This window comes from Podarcis pityusensis (genome assembly GCF_964106645.2).
Source record: "Podarcis pityusensis genome assembly, chromosome: 9".
Lineage (NCBI taxonomy): Eukaryota > Metazoa > Chordata > Lepidosauria > Squamata > Lacertidae > Podarcis > Podarcis pityusensis.
Window position 1 is genome coordinate 3,463,050 of NC_138034.1, and position 16,447 is coordinate 3,479,496.

Consider the following 16,447-nt stretch of genomic DNA (forward strand, 5'->3'; position numbering starts at 1 on the left):
GAATTTAAAACGGATTCACCCGTTCCAGACTTTGAAAGACAACCCTAAAACAGCAATTTAACATGAATTTTACTATCTAATGAGACCACTGAGCCATAAAATGAAAGCAATAATCAATGTACTGTACTATAAAATAAATAAGACAGTATTGTAGATGATAAAAATTAAAAGTTTTTTTTTTCTTACCTGCACTGATGATAGTCATTGTTTGGGTGGGGGGCTTTTATCCATTTCTGCAGTTAGACAATCAACCCATCAGTAGCTGAACTGGGTTCCACACAGTCACAAAAATAAATTAACTGAAAAAGCCTCAAAAACAAAAATGCAAAATCAATAGCAAAAACAAAAGCGCCAAACTTAATCCATTCCGGAAGTCCGTTTGACTTCTGAAATGTTCAGAAACCAAGGCGCAGCTTCTGATTCGTGCAGGTGCCCCGGAAACAACAACTAACAACTGCATTGGACATTCGGCTTTTGAAAAACGTTCGGAAACCGGAACCCTTACTTCTGGGTTTTTGGTGTTTGGGAACCAAGACATTTGAGAACCAAGGTACCACTGTATTTTCAATCTGCCTGGTCCTTGATGATACCTTTAATGTTGCAGTTTTCAGGCAGGCAGCGAAACTGGAGGCCTATGAAAGCTCTGGAAGGTGACATATGTGGCTGTGATCATTCTGATGGGTCATACATTATGCAGGCCTTTTACACGCCTTAATACCAACACTAAGTTAAGATAACAAGTTGTATTGCAGTTAATACGGTTTTCAGAAAGTTAGTGGGTTGCAGTGAATCCACACTTGGACTGGAGTTACCTGCATTCAAAATCTTCACTTAAACCATAAAACCTGGGCCAGTAATTCAGTTTAATTGGCCTCCCAGGCTTGTTGCAAAGATAAAATGGGATAAAACACTGTAGTTACTTGTGGGGAAATAAAGGATGTAATTTACTGAGGCACTTGCAAAGGTGAGAACGTCAGCTTAATGTAATATAATAATAGGGTAATAAGAGTCTGTGAAGATCCCACGTGCTGTAAGTATATCATTGGCAACACTGGGTCCCCTCAGCCCAAGGACTGAGGGATTTCAAAACCTTTGTAAGAGAATTCACAGGCAATTATATGGTCCCTTTTATCACTACCACTAGAAAGCCCATAGTAAATTATCTACAAATGATGTATTTTTATGAGCGCCAAAGAGCAGCAGTTGTGTAAATTCAAACAATAGCTGCTTCAAGCAGACTTGCTTCATATTTTGTTATCTGCAATTATCTATAATTTTATATCCTTATTTTGCTTGTTGCAGAGAATAAAAAGCAAACCTCATATCAGTTTGCAGTTTGAGGAAAACGGTTGCTTCTTATATGCTGTTGACTTTGCCTGTTTCAAGCATGGATTCTTAACCTTCCATTCCACAGACTGACGCCACGTTCTGTCCCAACTGCAGTCTGTTATGTCTTCTCCATGGGCGTGGGACTAGATCGTGATGTTCTGCAAGTATTTACGTGTCTGGTGTTTATTTTATTTATTTCATAAAATTTATATACTGCTTGATTGTAAAAGGAAACCACAAAGTGTTTGATCTGAGGGTTTAGCATAGTTTCCCCCACTGCATAGACCTTCCAAGTAGGATGTCAGTCTTTTGTTCCCAAATACCTACTATTGAGTTCCATGACATTGAGATCTAGATTTTCCTAGTTTATTTTATTTTGAATGCTTATAATGGAAGTTTGAGACTATAATTGGAATAGATATGTTCACCTAATATCGAAGAAGGTAGTGATATTTTACTTTGCCATGCTTTATCCATGGGTCTAAATTGCACTCTTTTCATTTTCAGATGACTTCATAAAAGGGTAGGACAGTTTCAAACAAAAAATAATCAGTTAGTTTAGCCTGCAATCCTATACACTGGAGTAAGCTCCACTGAACTTAGTGTGTCTTAATTCTGGGTAGACATGGACAGATTGCACTGTGTTATGCGCAAAGAAAGGTGTGGTTATAAGGTGAACTTGGAATGTGCAGAAATTCTACTCTCTTTAGAAACTGCTAATCATAACTTCTTACAAACACCTTCCCTTCCAATTTCTTAGAGAGGAGTATTCACTTCACATCACTTCATTCCAAGCAAAATGTCATTAATATTTCTGAATGGGGCTTGAACTCCTTGTGTGCAGCCAAACAAACAAAACAGCCAGGGTGAAATACTTGGAAATGAGCCAATTGTATCCCATTGAGCTGAATTTAATCATGTCAGTTACACTACACTTGGGGTCACTTGAATTGTAGATTACAGGTAGAAATTGAGTTTACTTTTTAAAGTATATTTCAAGGAGACAACCCTTTATATAGCTGCAACTCCTTTTTACCATATCAAGATTCTGTTGTTTTTTTAATGAGGGCAAATCTACTGCTGAAGCTCATTAAAAGTATTTCAGAATGTTACAAATAATAATAAACAAACTTTTTTTAAAAAAAAATGAGGTGCAGACTTTGTGGCTAAAAAGGCAAAAGCTGTTGCTCCTGGGGACTATGCTCTTGTTTGCAAGGATGCTGACTGAGACCAGCCGTGCCTCCCTTGCGGCTGAAATTATGAATGTTTCTACTGCTTGGGATTGCTCTGTTGCACTCAGGACTCGCCCACACTTCCTTTGGGAATCAGAACCAACATCAATTGTTTTTTCTGCAGATTGACGTTTGTTCAATTGTAAAGAGTGGGTTTTCCTGGGGGAAGCGACAGGACAAACAAAGCACTGCCTAGGAAGCACTGGGCAGCAGAAAAGTTCTTGGGCTCCTGCTTTCCAGGTACAGGACAAGGGGAAGTGTGGCAGAGCCGTCAGTGAGAAGGCCTCTCCCCAGAGGAGTTGTGTCAGCTGGCGCTAGTCTGGTGCTCAGCAGCCATTTCTCATACATATTTCATGAATTAGTAAAGATTTGCACGATATTGCACCCATTATTTACAGAATTGTTCGTTTTTACTTTATTGATATGCTACTGTGTTTTCTTTTTTCTTTTAAATTTATTTTTATTAAAGATTTTCTTGGTTTACAAAAGTACATGCCTTGTCTCTTTTTTCCAGGTTGTACAGTCTTTCTTATAAATCAGTTACATTTGTTGTGAGACACTAGTGTTGAGTACAGTATAAGGTTGGGGAAGAAGAGGGGGGAGATGAGGGGTGGTGTTGTGAGGCTTATATTCTTTAGTATAGTGTACGTGTGGGATTCTGTGTCGGCGTCAACTGGGTAGGTTCTCTTTCTATTCGTTTATTACATTTCCTTGATAGTGAGAGGTATTGTGGGGCAGGATGTGGTTGGTTGTCTGTGGCTGGCTGCAGTGGGGTTTGTTTGCATTTGTGAGATGGGGAGAGCTTGTTAGGTCACTTAAGCCAGATTGATTCATATGCTGTCAGTGGATTCTTGTTGTTGTCTTGTTTGGCTGTGTATGTGATAAAGGGGAGCCATACTGGGGTGAAGGAGTCCTTTTCTATTTGTCCCCGTGTCAGTTTCAGTTTGTTGGTTAGCTTTCTAGTAAGGCCATTTCCCATACAAGTTGATACCATTGGTCCATGTTTACTCCTGAGGGGTCTTTCCAGTGTCTGGCTATGAGGCTTATGGCTGCTGAGAGCAGGTGGGTTATAAGCTCTGTATAATGTGAGTGGTCATTACGATCTTGGAAGATGTTCAGTAGAGTCAGTTCTGGGGTGAGCTCTAATACCTGTTTAGTTATTTTGCATATCTCTTGTAGGACTGCTGTCCAGAAGGGTTGGATTTTAGGGCACCCCCACCACATGTGGAGGTATGTGCCTGTGGAGGTACAGCCTCTCCAACATCTTGGTGAGGTTCCTGCGCATATCAGTGCCAGTTTCTGTGGTGTTAAGTATCACCTGTAGGTGAGTTTAAGAGTGAGTTCCCTTAATTTGGCTGATACGGACTTAAAGGGAGGTTTAGATAATATTCTAGTCCATGGGGTGGGGTTAATTTCATAGCCTATTTCATGCTCCCATTGTTCTTTGATTGCGTCAAAGGGGTTGTGGAATTTTGGAGCAGTATTTTGTATATTGTGGATACCATTCCCTTGCCGTGTCCCTCTGCTGTCAGTACAAGGTTTTCGAAGGTGGTCAAGTGCCTAGTGGCTGACTGATTTTACTGCTGGATTGTTTAAGAAGGCATGTAGTTGATGGTGTGTTAGCCAAGGCATTTGGGTGTTCTCTAGCTTGTTTTGTATTTCTTGTGCTGGTATGGGCTTGTTGTTTTTGTAGAAGTCTTTTAGACAGTGTAGGCCTTTGGCTTGCCAGGTTTTTATCTGGAGGTTTTGTGCTGTGTGTCAGAATAGTGGGTGATAGGCCAGAGGGATGGGGATAGTTTGCCTACTTTTCCCTGTGTGAACCTGTTCAGTGTTGTGGGGATTTTCTTTCGTTTGTTTTGGAGAAATGGGTATGCTGTTGTGGGGATGTTTTCAATGGTGTCTCTCTCTAAGTGGACCCATTGTTTTGTCACGTCTTCTAGGATATTATGGGGCATACTTGGTTGGCGATGTAATATGATTCTATGTTGGGGATTCTCCACCCCCCTTATGAGGAGGCGAGGTGCAGGTATTTGGGGCTTATTCTTGGCTTTTTGTGTGAGAAATTAAATGAGTGTAGTTTTTTCTGCCACTTCTGGAGTTGGGTTGGGGGAATCCAGATTGAGAGAGTTTGAAATAAATAGGTTAGTTTTGAGAGGGTGATCATTTTGATCATGGCTATTTTGTTTTCCGATACAATTATGTGGATGGAAATGTTCGCTAATTTTTAATGCTCCATTATTGCTGTGAGCTGCATTGAACTCAGCTTTGTCACTGGAAAAGCAACATGAAAATATTAAATCCAACTCAAGGGTGGAGTTCATATTTTTGATTTGATTAGTTTTTATGTACACCAATTAGAGAGATATTTCTTATGCATTATAGAAATAGTCATACACACATATACATATACATACATATATTTAAAATTAAGATTTGAGCCCTAGGTTTAAGGCTTTTCTTGCAGATGTAATTCAATTTCATGCAGTGTATTGGAAAAAAGACCTAACAGCTATGAATAATTGTCTGAACTGTGGTGTTCTTGGCCTCTTGTTTAATATTCATTTTCAAGGCGCACACCTTCTGAGGCGGGCATATGCCAGCAACAACAAATGTATATCAGCAGCCTTCTTAATGCCACCTCCACTCCAGAGCAATAGTCTTCTACATTGTATGACACAGTATATGTGGGTGGGAACCCAGTTTTAAATGGGTGACAACCTAGCAGACATCCCAGGTGGAATTTTATATAATACAAGATGAATTGTCCTATATTTAAAGAGGCTTTAGAGAGATTTGACATTGAAAACCAACTCATCCTCCCACAATAATGAATAGGGCATCTTCCAAAGCATTCATGTTGGTAATGACTCAGAAGTACATGCACTTGAGAAATAGTCTGTTTGTTTTCCCATTAAAATGACTGATTTTAATATCCTGAGTTCTTGAATGGGACTTTTTGAAGTATAAAGTGATATTGACAAAAGATTTTTTTTCTTTCTTTCTCAAAGCTTCTTGCATAAAATCCAGAATGCTGTGGCTCTCTGTGTTTGTGTATCCTGTTGAGTGGCAAGCTTTTGTTATCTCTTCTCTTTTTATCTTGAGGTCAAAACAATGATGTTATACATCACGGCAGCAGCCCTACCTTCATTTCCTGAACATCTTTGCTCAGGGCATGTGTCAAAAAGAGAAAATTGTCTTGCAGCTGTCTATTATAGAATGAGTGCTCTGAAGAGTATTTATTTATACCATCTATGCTAAGAAATTGTGATGTGGAAGAGAAGAGAAACAGCAGCTTTTCTTCTTCATTACTCTGTCCAAAACTTGAGCTGCATGTTAGCAAACTGTCACCGTGAATTTGTTCTCTGCTTCATTCCAAAGTCTGAGAAATAAGAGCAGTCATTAGTGGAAACTACCATATTTTTCTGTGTATAACACGCCCGCATGTATAAGACGATGGCTTTTTTTTTTTTGGACCGCAACAAAAGTTTTGCCTATTATTTCAAGGGAAAATATATTGTCTTATACATGGAAAAATACGGTATGTGGATATATTTGGGCCAACAACTGATGTAACTAAATTGATGAGGGAGAAGGTGCTTTTCACAAATGGCTAGTTCAGTGGTCCCCCTCAACCTGGGCTTCTTTTTCAGGAGGGGCATGTTCACCTCTTTGTCTCCTAATGCAGTCCTTAGAACACGCAAACAAATAGTTACTATACTGCTACAGTTAATAGATCTCCTCTTTTAATTGTTGTCTTGCTTTAATGCGATTGGTTTATTTTGTATTTTAATTATGGATGTTTATAGTTTAACGTTTGTGTTGTTGGTAGTTATCCTTGTAAACTGCTTAGAAGCATAGTTTGGCATTAAATGATATAGAAATGTAAAAATAAATATCACTGTTGCTATCTCAACTGTCTCATCTACTTGCTGCTGGCTGTGGGAGATCAAATGTCAGTTGCACCACAGAATATGGGACAAGAGGTAAACATTTGCAAGTGGGGAACCCCCCCCCCCACATATTTGGAGCTGAGCTGGAGCCATATGTCTGAAGCAACTGCATCCCAGTTCGTGTTCCTGGTGCCAGAAGTAGTTTTACCAGCTTTTCTTTGTATTCTTCCTTCTGGGTTGCTGGTGCATTTCCAATCCCATATTAATGTTTATGGCTCTTAAAATCTTTAAATGGTTTGTGACATATTTATTTGAAGGACTGTCTGCAACCATGGCAGCCTGTCCTCAAGATCAGAAGACTCTCCGGTCTCTCCTCTGAGTCTCTTTTATGATCCTTTTGCTTCAGGGTTCAACAGTCAGAGAACAAGCAACATTTCTTCATACAGTACAGTCTCATCTTACACAGGGGTTCAGTTCCAGGGGTTCCACCTGGAGCCGTCCCACAGCTAGTGGGTGAGTGGGAGGTAGAGAAAATTCTAGTACTCCTAGAACCCATGAGCCAAGCAAGCCTTGTCCCCCAAGCAAGGTGGAGAGCTTAAAAGCTCTCTTTTTTGCACTGTAAGGCCAGGGGTGCTCATTTAATCTTTGTTGGAAGCCGCCCAGAGTGGCTGGGGAAACCCAGCCAGATGGGCAGGGTACAAATAATAAATTATTATTAATATTAATATGATTATTAGATATTGTGGAATCTCAGAGAGTTGGCACTGAGGCTGAATCTTTGTTTTGCTGTCACTGCTCTATTAATAATTGCCATGGCATTGCATTGTATGTTATTGCTTTATGTATGCCTTGAGACAGTATAAAGGTGGCGCACAACTATTTTAAAATAAATAAAAATAAATCCAGAGATTTCTGGTTTACAGCTCAGTCTCTGTTACAGTGCATGCTAACCACATCTACTCAGATGTAAGTCCTACTGAATTCAATGGGGCTTACTCCCAGGTAAGCAAGGTTAGGATTGCAGCTGTAGCCACTGCTATATGCCAGCTCTGTTTTGGAAGCAGATAAAATATGGAGAGAAAAGATTGCAGAAGAAGTGTAAAAATCTCCCCACTCTCAGCAACTTAAACTGTATTTTCAGTTCACGGATCTCTTTTTTTGAGAGGTTGGTGGGGAGGTGATCTCTGGGTGGGAAACAGATGCATGTACAGTTGTTGTTTTTAATTGAATGTTCCTGATATTTCTGCCCTGATGGGACTGAAAGAGGTATCAAAAGGGGAGATATTTGAGCTTTCACAAATAAAAATGGCCATGCTTTTTATAACCCTAGGGCACTCACTTTTTATAATCCTAGGGCAATGCACAATGCACACACGCGCGCGCGCACACACACACACACACACACTGCTTTATAGGTTTATAAATAACAGGGTGAGAGCTTTGAGAAGTGTATTGTGGCTCCCTGTTTTTTATAAATAATTTGAACAAAGATTAGAGACCACCTGAGAAATTATGGAAATGACTTCACCTGGGAGTGAGGCTCATTGAACTCAGTGAGACTTGCTTCTAAGTAGACATATACAAGTAGGATTGTTCTGTGAATTCCATCCACACCTCTTTCTCGGGTGACTACATGCAAAACAGAGTATGGCCCATGCAACTAAAAAAGATAAAACAAAAAAAGATTAAACCCCCCCAAAAATTACAGCCATGATTTGAGACATACAGCAGGTTAAAACCACGATAAAATAGGCTAAACAACTTAAAACACAAACTTTATAAACATCTGGGTAGGCTTGCCTAATGTATTTCTTCAGCAGGCACTGAAAAGAATACAGCCAAGGTATCTGTCTGATATCACTAGGCGGGGAGTTCTACTTCTTCCAGAAGTGTTTGGCATCTCCTCAGTGTGACCAACTCCTCTCCCACCAATTGCACAGCTTTGTGACTGGTAGTGGACCGCTGCTCCCCTTCTCTTCATCTACCCTGATGAAGAGTTCTAGGCAACTTGAAAGTTTACCCACTATTTTGTCGCACTTTGGTGGGCCTAATCCAGGTATTGCCTTAATATGGAGCTCAGAGTCGATACAGCTACCTTGCTTTTTGCGTGGCTTTGAAAATACAGAATTTAGATGCACAACAGTGGGATCCTAAGCTGGAGGAGGGGGATCTTATACTACCTGAAGAAAGGACTTTATTCTCTGAGGGAACATGTCATTGAATTGATAAATAAAGCTGCCCATTGGGCTCCTATTGATTTTGTTTTAAACCTAGTGTACCGCCCAAAATGAAACTTTACCTCTATGTAATGACTGCATAGTATTTTCTTTCTTTCCTTTCTGCACCCACCCACGGAACCAGTGTGTCTTGTCTAAGAACAGAGACAGAAGTGTGTAACAGCTTGTGGTTGCATTTGTAGAGCTGAGGGATCAATCGTTATGTGTCTTCTTCCCAGAAAGTCTGGATGTAACCTGAAACCTGAAAAACACCTGAAAAAGCCTTTGAAAGTCTGCTACTTTCTCCCACACTTCCTCTTAAGACTCTTCCCAGATGCAGACTCAGGTGGCGTCAACAAAAGCCACTTTCTCCCTCCTCCCTGCCTTCATGTTTTCTTTTCTCCTGCCATCCAGGCTTCATAAGAGTTCTAGACAACTCACATGCTTGCATACCATATTGTGTGCCTAAATAATGGTAATGTATTTTGGAACTCAGTCATATGGATGAAGTCATACAAATGCCAAATGAAATCCCCCTCTGTGGCCTGTTCCTGAACAAAGTCCCTTGTGGAATACCTTCTGTCATAGAAAGGGATGGGAGGAGAGAGAGCGGCAGGTGGTAGTGGCTAACATCCATTCCGTCCTCTGCCTGAAAAAGTAAGAGCTGTTCGACAGTGGAATTTGCTGCCAAGGAGTGTGGTGGACTCTCCTTCTTTGGAGGTCTTTAAGCAGAGGCTTGACAACCATATGTCAGGAGTGCTCTGATGGTGTTTCCTGCTTGGCAGGGGGTTGGACTCGATGGCCCTTGTGGTCTCTTCCAACTCTATGATTCTATGATTCTATGATTCTAAGTCATGTGTGCTTAGTGGGGCTGCTGCATGCATACCGCAGCGTGTCACTGCTCTCAGTGAGTCTCCTCCCTCACCCCTTGCACATCCACACGTTCAGAGACAGGGCTGGTCTAATGGCCTCAGATGTTTGGAGCAGTGCTCTGAATGTCTGGTGGGGTAGGTCTCACACTCTGTTATCCAACTTCATGGCCTGGAGGACCTCCTCAGTGGCCCAGCACAGCAAGTGGGCATTTGCAGGGAGAGGGAAGGCTTTTCCTGCCCCCCTTCCACTAGGAAGGACTGAAGCAGCCGCGTCAGGTGGCAGAATCCCCTGCCTGCTTCTGCTGCTGCTGGAGAAGCGAGGAAGTGGCTCCGGCAAGATATTTCACGAAGGAGGGGCAGCACCTTCCCCTTTTGCCTCAAGACGCCTCAGACCCTTTTTTTCTCTGAGGTGCTGAGCAATTTATTCCAGAGGCATCTAGGGGACGCAGCTTTTCCCTATGTGTGGGGTGGCAGGAAAGGAAGGGCAACAAGCCCCCCTCTTTCTCCATTGTCTCTTTGTCAGCTAGAAAAGGTGGTGATGGCTGCTCAACATGTTTTTTTTGGGGGGGGGCTCTGTTATGTGCAGAGAAGAGGAAAGAGAGCTGACTGTGAATCTGAAAGAACCATGTGGTTATTGTCAAGCCTTGAAATTGAGGCCGGGCTTTCTTGGCGGTGGTGATGGGAAGAAGGAGTTTAGGTGAGGCTCCATCTAAGGCTGCAATCTACACAAACATACCTAGGAGGACGTCCCATTGGACTTCTGAACACACATGCCTAGGACTTCCCTGCAAGCTAATTGAAAAGACAATAATTTGTGAGGAAGAAAGGGAATTGACGCTGAAGAAGAGAAGGGAGCTCTTCCAAGGCACAGGGGAATAAATGGGCTTCTGGAAGTTTGTTTGCTTTTTTGAGAATCAGGAGCTGTGGTGTTATCCACTTAAGCTGTAATTTTAGTTGTCAAATCTGGCTTGTCACGCTTTTGGGTAATGGCTTGAGGCAGCCTTTGTTTTAGAGCTGATAAAGCAGCACTTTTAAACAGCAAGCAGCAGCCACAACAAAGTAATCTAGCAAGGCTTGTGCTCTCCTTGATTTCATCCCCTCTAAGATATGTTGCATTTTTACAAACCTATTGGCCAGCCAGCACAAGTCCAATGAAGTGTCTCTTGCTCATTGTACAGTGATTATTTTCTCTCTCTGTATACACACACAGAGACATACACAGACACACTAAACGCATGCATATACTGTACGTACATATATACAGTTTCTTATAACATTATAGGGCTGAATATTTTTTTGACAACATGTACCATATTTTTCGTTCTATAAGACACACTTTTTCCCCTCCAAAAATTAAGGGGAAATGTGTGCACATCTTATGGAGTGAATGCAGGCTCCTTGGCTTCAGCGATAGCAACGTGAAGCCTCCGAAGCGCAGAGGGAGCGCTCTCTCCGCGCTCCGGAGGCTTCACGTTGCTATCGCTGAAGCCTGGAGAGCGAGAGGGGTCGGTGTGCACCGATCCCTCTTGCTCTCCTGGCTTCGCTTCGCTGGAGAGGCGCTGCACAGTTTTCCCTCTCTGCGCAGCGCCCCTTCAGCGAAGCAGGAGGAGAAATGGAAGGGGCTCTGTTTCTCCTGCTGCTTTGCTGAAGGGGCGCTGTGCAGAGAGGGGGAGAATTTTTTTTCCTGTTCTCCGCCTCTAAAACAAGGTGCGTCCTATAGAGCGAAAAATACGGTAGATACTAATCAGAATGCAATGTGCGTAGGCATTTAGGCACACTTATTTATTTATTTTAAAAGGTGTACACCTACAAATGCAAAAAGGTCTTTGAAAACAGTGTGGCTTCTGGGTGAGGGTACATTTGGTGGCAAACTCAAGTTTGGTGCTGTATAGTGCATGAAATGATTCTCAGATTCCCAAAACCTTCTGCTGTTCTTTTAATATGTAGGTGGGGCTGGACTTGAACTTCCATGGCACTTGCAGCTCCTTCTTAACATCATTGCCAAGAGATGTCCTCTCTGTACAGCAAGGGGGCATTTCCTCTGACCATTCATTCATTTTTACATCATTATAGTTACATGTCCTTGGAGAAAAACTGTTGCAGAGTATTGTCATCACTGCATAACAACTCACTTCTCCATCACCCCGTTACAGCTCTCTTTTTTTTCAAAAAGATGATGAAGCTGATGAAGAAAGACCCTTTTTTCAGTGGCGATAACTCCAAAGCAACAGTTCCTTGGTAAGGATGGGAAAGAAAGCTGATTAAGTTTGCTTTAAAGGCAAATCTAACAAAAATGAAATGAAATGAAATACATACTTTTCAAAACAATATGCCAACCAAAGCACAGGCACCCCTTTAAAAACTCACACTTTTCAGTTTTTCAGTCAAAAATGCATATATTAAAGTGTCCATAAAAATGCATAAATTGGTGAAAATAACATACAAAATGCATTGTATTAGCCAGGGAAATTGCTATGCAAAAAATTGTTTATTAGGAGAAAAATCACAGTAAGATACTGATTAATAGTCACAATGTCTGTTTTTTTAATTTAAAAAATGCAAATGGTTGCAGAAATGTGGAGAACTCATTGAAAAAATTGAAAAATGAGTAATTCAGACAATGGAAATTGATAGATGTAGTGCACAATTTCATCTTTAGTATGATTGCGCCCCTATCTCATGGTGCCATCAGCGCAAGGCTTCAAGACGATGCCTCATTCTGCAGAATGAGCAGGAGGCCCACCTAACAGAGCAGGGCGGGATTACTGGGCTTTGGAGTAAGTGAGCTAATATACATAACCATCTGAAGGGGGGAGGTAGGGAGGTGTTTCAGTCATTTTGTGGTCTGAAGATTATGGTTCTTTTGGTTTTAGAGACTGTTCTGTTCTAGTAGTTGGGGGAACGGCAACACATGCCCTGACATATAAATTAGTACATTAAAATGTTACGCAGATTTGTTTCTTATGGGGCTGTGACCTGAATCTTTTACGCACCCAGGAATGTGCCTCCCACACACCCCAGGAGCACTGCCAGTGCCAGCACAGTGAAAGCTCTTCCTTGACCGACTGCTGCTCAGTTGCTGGTACTGGATCAAGAAAAATGGTGGGAACTGAACCTTAGTGGGAAAACTGGTACTAACTGGACTTCATAGAGGGCCCCCCAACTTCAGATTTCCCTTTGTCTCTTTGCCTTTTCCATGACCCAGAAATTCCACCTCTCCTTCTGCTACCTGTCATTGCAATGCTGCAAGATGACACATGTTCTCACATGTCTTACACTTTGGGAAGAGTGTGATTCTGTAATGACAAATACAAGGAAGTACTAATAACATTAAATAGTGCAATGAAATACATTGTGCAAAGCACAGCAAGAAAGGCTGCAGACACAACATATATTTAAAAGCATGTTTCTGCTGCCCCACCCCCAAAGAATAATGGAAACTGCAGTTATGGATGCTGGGAACTGTAGCTCTGTGAGGGGCAATCTATAGTTCCCAGGATTCTTTGTGGGGTGCTTTAAATGTAATGGTGTGTATTGCAATTTTCAAAATTAGATTGGGTGGGGGAGGCAGGGACAGCACACACAGAGAGAATGTGGCCTGTGCTTCTAACCATAACCACATCTCCACTGTGGTCCAACCAGATCTTCATGTGATTATTCTCATGCAAGTAAATGTTACAGCCATAAAGTGAGAGTGATGGTGAACTTCTCATGCTAACAGGAGCAGGCAGGAGAGGGGACACTGCAATATATACGGTACTCCTTTTAGCATAGGAAGCTAACTTCCATCCCACACTAATAAATATAGGCAGGTTCTGGTTTGGCCCTGAAAGAAAATGATGGCACCAGTCACTTAATACGCAGGAGCAGAAAGCAGGTAACGCCCATCTCCCTGCTGTGCTCAGTGCAGAGAAGCCCTGGCAAAGCTGCTCTCAAAGACAGTACAACAATTTAATTGAGGCAGAAGTGCCTTCACTTTGCAACTAATCTTAGACCAATACTCCCTAGAGCCTCAGTTCCACATTGGTCCCCGCTAGCCTATATTGCAGACTTGAGGATGTAGCGAATCGGCTGGGGCTTGGTACCAATAGTACAACGAGTATTGAAAGGAGGAGGAGGAGGGGGCCTTGCCCAATTCTTGCACATACTGATGCACAGAATTTATTTATTCATTATATTTGTATTCCCCAGAGGTAACAAATACAGGTGGCTTCCAGATGTTTTAGGATTCTGCCAGCAGGGCCAACGGTCAAGTATGATGGGAATTGTAGTCTGTAATATCTGGACAGAACCAGGTTGGCTTTCCAACCTGGTTGACGCTCCTTGCCAACAATGTCCTTAAGCTGCTAGAACAAAGAATGTACCCAGAAATTCATGGCATCCTATGTACAAGTTCTTGAGATATTTCCAAACAGATAGGTTATAAAGATAGTGCTCTCTCCCTCCCTCCCTCCCCCCTCATTTTTCAGTGAAATATTCTGATTAGAATTATTTCCTTTCCACCTTAATGTTTTATTTTCAATTTCCTTGGAACAAATTTCCATGCAAACATTCGTAACGAATGTGGTATAATGCCTGGCCTGTTTTCCCTCCTGCTAAACCCCACCTCTTCTCTCAGTTCACAGATATTAGTGCACCAGGCTCTTCTAAGCCTGCCAAAGCCAGCTTGCTCATTGCTGCTTGCATTAGTGACTTCACATTGCTAGCTGCGTGATCCAGGCAAAACGCCAAAAGAATTGCAAGATGGTCGCTTGAGGGTAAAAGATCAAAGCGACTTTCAGAAAACTTTCCTCTGCTTTCAGCTCCTTCTAGGCTTGTCATGGATGTTTGTCATAGCAGGAATGTGTCACTCATGTGTTATCACACACGTTTTAGTGTAATGCGGGAATTTATTGCATCCTTCTGTCAATCCAGTCGTCAGCCAGTGGCTCACTGCTAAGGTAAATATATGTTGAAACGGATCAACTCTTCAGTGATTCATTAAATGACATTAGCATACCAAACGCCTTAGCATTTCAGTCTGGGCGTTGCTAACTGGGAAACAGTTGCTTAATGCCGAAGTTTAGTCATACATGGTGACCCAGATGATTCTTTGATTTACATTATGTGACGTCCTTTGAAACATGTGACTGGGAAAGCAGCATTCTTACGTTGCATTGTGCTTATGGGTGTGAAACCACACTATGATAAGAGCATATTTCAGCCTGGGAAGAGGAGATGGAGGCAGAGACTTGGTTGAAGTCTGGTCCTATGCAGGTTTACTTGGAAGTAAATCCCACAGGATTCAATGGGACTGGTGCATCAGGGCATCATATCACAATCTCTACCTGCCATGCACTTTTTTCTCTAGGGGGAAAGAAAAAGAAGATGTCACGAAGCTGTCTCCCTGCCACTAGTCCCCTTGGTCTCCAGCATTTGTGGCTGTCTTCACAAAGAGGCCATTTGTGGTTTGCTCCTGCAGCACCTTCTCTCAGTGCTGCCAGAGCAAATAGGAAGATACTTCCTTGCAGAGGCAGCCACAGTTCATGCTGAGGTCCAGACAGGGAGGTGTGGAGGGGGACACAACAGTTGCTTCTTCATTTCCAACCCAGACAGAGTATAAGATGACAACAAAGAAAAGTAACCCTGTGCACAGTTACATGGGAGTAATTCAATACGACATACATGCACATAAGACTGAGGTGCTCTACCAGCCAAAATATGGGTTGTTGGACCCTTGATCATTGTGGGTAACCTGGTGTTTATATAAACAGGAGCACAAGAGTGACCAAAATTTGGTTTTGAACTGTTCCTTCTGATATGGCACCTTTCCTGAGCTTTTTGTGAAAATGGTTCTCCGTGCCATAATAAAGCAATAAAGTCATCACAGGAGAACTCTAGCATTTTCCAAGCAAGTGCCAATCAGACCCCAAAAGAAAAAGAAATAAAACAGGTATCCCTCATTTTTGTGCTGCTTATAGTGAAGAAATTATGGCAGTACAAGAAAGACCAAAAGAAAAGCCAACATCAGACAGCTACACGGGCACACAAGCTAGGCATTTAAGAAACAACCAGTTTGCTGAGCAGAAGCAAGCAGGATAAGAGTAGTTCTGAGTTTTCCAGTAAGAAAGGATGGTCGGGTGAGAGTGGGGGCACAGCTGCAGCAATTTTCCAATTGGGCAAGTGCTGAAAGAAACTGTGCCTTGGCTTCCTAATAAGAGTTAAACATTTCTGGAATGGGACGTGTTGATCATGGATTTGCAGGAAGGATGTCTAGTCCTCTTACCTACAAGGAATGGCACTTAATCATTTCCCGAAGTGAAATTTCAAAGGGCATTTGGAGGTTCGTGCTTGAAAGAAACTTCCCAGAGATTTCTCAGCCGGTGGGATTTCTCAAGGAGTTCTGCGTGTCCCTCCCTAGAGCCCACAGAGAACCCCATCAGAAACAGCATATTACTAGCACGGATGTGTTGTTAGGAGTCTGGAACGGTCCATGGAAAGGACAAAGATAATAACACAAGGTAAATTTCACCTATTTTGACGGGAATTTGAAGATTCTTGCAAAGCACTAACCTTCCAAGGGAAACAAACAGAGCTTTTATAGCACGAACAAAGTTCTAGGGAGGGTTCTACACAGACTGTAACTCAGAAACAATCCAAAACAGATCAAGCGTAAAGAAAGCAGAGGACTGAATACCACAAATGATGTCTGGCGTGTTATGAAAACTTGGGCCAACCACTCCACCCCTTTCATTGTTTAAATGTCATGCCAGGGACACTGGTAACTGATACTTCCCTCTCTGTTTTCTGTTCCTCCCTGCTCGTCATTTCCTGCTAGCAGCCACTTTTTATTTTTTAAGCACAATCTCATAGGAGAAATGCTAGCAATCTTTAATAGCACAGGAGACTTGCTGGATTAAGCAAAGAAA

General features: G+C 42.1%; 1 long non-coding RNA gene across 1 annotated transcript; it reads left to right on the forward strand.

Annotated features, from left to right (window-relative positions):
* Positions 1-3,999: 3,999 nt before the first annotated feature.
* LOC308485096 lies at positions 4,000-6,029 on the forward strand. Its single transcript, XR_013990344.1, has 2 exons — positions 4,000-4,576; positions 5,570-6,029. It is a non-coding gene; the product is annotated as an uncharacterized lncRNA (long non-coding RNA).
* Positions 6,030-16,447: the final 10,418 nt, after the last annotated feature.